The following is a 5955-nucleotide window of genomic DNA, read 5'->3' as shown; positions in this document are numbered from 1 at the left end:
TAGTTAATTTGATAAATTTCAGTAGGCGAGTATGAAAAATAATTTAAATTAGCCATTATTAGTACCTTATTGTCCATTAAAGTCAAAGACAAAGTCAACAGTACAACAGTCAGTATGAAATTGCTTTTTTGTAATAATAATACACTTCCGAAAATATTAATAACAATAAAAAAAATATCATTATTTATCTTTTATTTGATTTTCATATCATGCCTCTTATCTTTATCCTTACTAATACTATAAATGCGAAAGTATGTATATCTGTCTGTTACCTCTTCACGCCTAAACCGCTGAACCGATTTAAATTAAATTTGGTATGAACATAGTTCAATAACCTGGGAAGGACATAGAATAGTTATTATTACATAAAAATGCATAGTGACGTGCATATGCCGCCGAATAGCAATAAACGAATTTTCGGCAGACCGAAGTCGCGGGCAAAAACTAGTATTAAATATTTAAACATCTTAGAGCGCGTTCATAAACCCGCCGCCGCCCTTCGCCGAAAAATCACTTAACGATCAGCGGTCAAACCTTGTATCAGATTTTTTTATTATAAATGTAGAGCGGAACTGACATTGATTGTTCCATCCTGTACCTTTTACCACTTTAAGTAGGTACATATCCAGCTACTCTATAGCTTGTAGTGGCATAGAAGCGTAGAAACCGTTGAGAACGAAGGAAGCGCCCAATTTAGCCTGTAACTGCATCTGAATGTTACCATATCCACGGAACAAGTGAAGATTGAGCTGCGAATGGTTCTCTTGTCGTAAACTGTGTATCTTGTTATGTCGCCACGCGTATGAACAAGAAATTTACGACACCCACCTAGTTTGCATGCGCGAGGTATTTTGTAATATTTTTCTATTTCAGAGCTCGCCTGTTTTGCGAGTCTGCGCGACCTGATTTATTTGGATGTTTATGATGCATTTGATTTGATCAATGCGTCGATCGTAGAAGGGTGCTGGTATGTGTCCTATACATTTACAGGCAGCAAAAATCCTTAGGATTTTCTAGTCATTGGTGGCATTATCATACGAAAAACGCACATTTGTGCGTGTGTTTCGTTACATTACATATATATTTACAGTTGAACAAACTGATTCATGTTCCAGGGTGGAATCTTTTAATAATAAATTTTACTATGGTTTCCTTGACAAAAGTATGGGATGTCATTCAGTTTGTTTGACTGTACCTACAATACAATAGAAATATTCTTAATGTGGAGGAAACGTCGAGGTTAATATTACTCGTGTGTGTTAGCGTGATAGGTCCCGTTTGTGGTATTTTGACTATGAGTAAAAAGCACGAAAATTTAAAACGTCAAATATTCTTTATTGCATACACGGAAGAATTTGCACACCACAAATCAGTACAAAAATTTTATATAGACACAAAATGCAGGGTAGACGAAATGCTTCTATATTGTAGTAAGGTTTTCAAAAACAATAAGCTTAGGTTCTACCTCAATGTTGTTTTACTTTTAAATTTTCGCTCATGCTTTTAGTTACTAATAAAAAATACAATGTATAGTTACGAAAATTTAATTTTGTTCAGTCATTAAATTTTATTAACAATTCCGCTGCATAGTCAGCAAGCACACTCTGCTCTACTCATCTCAATTTTAACTGCCTCTGGACTGAGCTTCAATATCAATTCAATTCACCTCAATGAGTTTCCGCAGCTTAATTAAATTTATCTAACGTTTTATTCCGAACGAAATAAAGTCGCTCAAAGACACCGGCTGGTCAAAGTCCCATAATTCAAATAAGGGTCCGGTAGTTTTATCTCGGCGTTTGCCGGCGAGCTAAAGCCGTCGTTCATTTTGCTCCTTCCTACATTATCCCATGAAAAATGCAGTCCACGACGGAGGATTCAAAGGAAAACCTTATGCAGCTAATATAATGTAATTATATCACTAAATTCACATGAAATGTTTTGAAATTAAGTAGTTAAGAATATATTTTATTACGTCAGTGACACCTTAACGCATCAGGTATGATATTCCTAGCTAGAAAAACTTGTAACCTTGTAAACTTGTAGGTAGGCATGCACGTGAAAATTACACGTATGGATGTCACAAAAATAAACATGTTATATTGTTAGACATATTTTCTACGGGACTTAATAAAGTACGGGATATTTCGACACAAATACAAGCGCTATAAGTAGGTAGACGCAGACAGGTCACTTATTAAAGGTATTCGTAGTCTACATTCTATAGAAAATATAAGTCCAATGTAATCGATCGAAAACCAGTTAAAACCATTGCATTAAAATATGCCTAAAAATACTTTTTTTTTTTTCAGGCAGACGCAGTAGTATACTTTAATTTATATATAATGAAGCCGTGGTGGCCTAGTGGTTTGACCTATCGCCTCTCAATCAGAGGGTCGTGGGTTCAAACCCCGGCTCGCACCTCTGAGTTTTCGAAATTCATGTGCGGAATTACATTTGAAATTTACCACGAGCTTTGCGGTGAAGGAAAACATCGTGAGGAAACCTGCACAAACCAGCGAAGCAATTCAATGGTGCGTGTGAAGTTCCCAATCCGCACTGGGCCCGCGTGGGAACTATAGCCCAAGCCCTCTTGTTCTGAGAGGAGGCCTGTGCCCAGCAGTGGGACGTATATAGGGTGGGATGATGAATGACAAAGTAATGTATAATCCAACCGAGTAAATTCATTTTAGTAAGATCTGTGTAAAGTATAAAATCAATCGGTTGAATTGCATTGCAAAGACATCCCAAATATGTTTTAATGTTTTAATCTTTATTTGGGTACAAACGGTACAATATGGCTGATTACAAATGAAAACTTAGCTAATACACCAACCAGTAAAGTTACCACAGGTTATTATTACATATTACTAACCTTAGGAATAAAGTAATAACTAATAAAGTAAAGTAATAATTTAAAAATGTGACATTACTTTAAAACTTGTCTATCGCATTGGGCGTATTTACCTGTAAGGATAGATTTAAGTTTTGTGAAATTATAAATAAATAATAATAATAATAAAAGACTATGGATACCTATAGGCAGAAAACTAACATGAACATGCGAATGTGTAACATATATAATAACTAAGTAACAATTGTTTGTGTAGAAACAAACTGTTAAAGGTCTTAAAAAATGTCGCTTTAGCTGTTAAACTGCCGTTACAGCTAAACTGCACACTGACTGAAACTACATGACTCGCAGAGCAGAGATAGGTCAGCTATATATCGTTACGAGTCTCTTATTCTCCGGTGGAATCCCGCTCAGCTATGTCTTGATATTCTAGGAGTTATCCCGGCACCTAGTGCGGGGCTTTCTGACATCTAAGTTAGGTAGAGGTTATTTAAGATACAGAGATTCTCTCCGTTGTACCAGTTATACTAAAACTGGTAGTTTGTCAAGTAGGTAAATTTCTAGTGCTCATTCCACTAACAGAAATATTTATACTTTTTCTTACAGGTAAGCGAAAATCCCCATCTAAGTATCACAACTATCACAAGTCACTACTCCTGTGTTCTTTGAAAAAGCGTGAGAAATGGTGTACCGCTTCTAAATATATTTCTAATATTATTTGTTTTTATTAGCAAAACGTTTATTTAAGTTAAAAAGTGTATTGCATAACAAAGGCGTTGTGACCGCATTTTTTATAATGTCATACTCTTCGTCTTAAACTCCCATGCTTTTTACGTATTATCATCTCATCACTAATGAAATCCTTTTGGAACCCTGAAAAGGTACTTGTAAAATGTTTATCTTTTCATTTATCTCCAAACAAATCACAAGGATCACGTATGATGCTTCAAAGACAAGTAAAGCAAAACAAGAACAAGTTGAAAGAAACTTTGTGTAAATGGAAATGTGAACATGACTTTTGTAAAACAATATTAAAAGCCCTCGCCTCGTATAGGCGAAGCCACTCCGTTCGCGCCTAGGCGAACTTTGTTTACTTTGGCGTACAGAGAAAAGGGTAGGCAATTTCAATCAAAAATATTCTTAGTAAAACAGGGTTCTTTTTTCTAAAAATGATCCTATTGAGGATTCAATGGGCTATTTTTCGTAATTATATGTTCCTACTTGTTTAATACTGGTAAACTTAATGTGGTACTTTCCTATGTTAAGAACCTCCTTGGTGTCGTGTAACATACGAAGTCTTTTTGTTTGAGCTTCCATGCTCGCACAAGTTGCACTACACACAAGGGAAATAGAGCCAAGAGCAATACTAATAAGATTAACGATGTTACAAATTTTTCGACTCTACAATGAATGCGCACACCCATCATTACAACATAGGTAATTAATTCATCTTATGATGATGACAGTCACTAAAAACTTGCTTCGAAAATGTGAATCTGAATCGAACGAATTTTCGTACAAAAATATAACGACTATAATAAAATAAACCGTATGGCACACGCTTAAAAAAAAGTACACGTCGTATACTATGTCGAGGTTCCGTGCTGGCTTCCGCCGCCGCTGCTGCGAAATATTGTCATTGTGTGTTTTTAATCTTTGCCCGCATTCTATATTTGGTTATGGCCGCAAGCCCCAAGTTGTGAAATGCCGTCATTTTGGTTATATTAATAATTAATACGCTGTGTTAAAAGTACCAACATGCATATAGTTTTTTTTTTTTAATTTAATACACCAAAGATTTGATTACGCAAAAACATTTTTATATGTTCACGATCAATTTATTTTTTAAAAGGCGTATGTGTTCGAGGCAAACCCAGCGGCTGACTTTTGACCCACTTCCAGTAGGTAGTTGAATTGACTTTAGTTGAATTTAGATAAATCTCACACTAATACTTTTACATCATTAAAAAAATGATGGTTTTGAGTGGCTGGATAAATGCTTGTTTTTAAAAATGGGTTTTTAATTTAAAAAATTATGTTTTTCGTAGCAGCCAAAAACACACTTGTATTTCTTGAATTTGGAGTAAAATTGACACTTTGCATCTGTTGTTATTAACTATGATGAATTTTAGTTTATCTTTTATTTGGGATTTCATCACCATCATGTGGATCGTATTTTAGTAGGTTTTCGCTCGACTGATATACGATTATTTTAATTATTCCAAGATGATCTATTATTACACCATTTCAATAAAGCTTTTAAAGCTATACGAATATTAATCATGAATACCTTTAAATACCTACATCATAACAATTCCCGTCATTACCACACAAAAAGTCAGTTTATTTTTAGGTATTTATAAGCATGATTAATATCACGCATTAAAATGCCCTGTTGACATGAATCCAGAACCAATTTACGGAACTAAACTAATCTTTAGGCTAACAATCGGTCGGAATAAATCATTTTAGTGGTATAATTAGCGGGCAGCGCTGGCTCGCTGGACGTAACAAACGTCGATAGCGGGTCAACAACTGAAAAACAATAAGAAATAAAAGAAAACTCATTAGTCACGCAAGCTAACCTGCCGGGCATTTCGCATTCTCCTCTATGCATTCGATACCATACCTGTTTTCGTTGCTATGTTCGTGTAACCCTAACTACATATATAGCCTTTTTTAACACGCTTACCTATTATCAGCTTCACTGTAACATTGTATCTAAGAATGTAACGAATTTTTTCCACTGGATTTGCACCCGCTTCTTGTTATTGTATCGATAGCAAACTTGATACGTAGTACCGATGACAATACAATAATATGGTAGGTACCATCGAGCTAATCTGCTGATGAAGTCGGAAGCTAGACACTGGAACAGACAATGTAACCTAGTTATGTTTCGGCTTGTAATAGTCTTAGAATGTACTTAATTGATTGAAGATTCAAATTGAGTAGAAGAGCAAATCGGACAAGAAAACTTCGATATGCTTTAGCTTTTTTAGTAGTAGGATTAATTGGACGTTTTTTCTCCAACTTGCTCTATTTATCGTTAAAAATAACACAGCAAATTGGAAAAAAACAGTTGCTCTATCGCTAAAAGTAGT

Source organism: Choristoneura fumiferana, chromosome 4 (genome assembly GCF_025370935.1).
Source record: "Choristoneura fumiferana chromosome 4, NRCan_CFum_1, whole genome shotgun sequence".
NCBI classification, from domain to species: domain Eukaryota; kingdom Metazoa; phylum Arthropoda; class Insecta; order Lepidoptera; family Tortricidae; genus Choristoneura; species Choristoneura fumiferana.
This window is presented reverse-complemented; position numbering follows the sequence as displayed.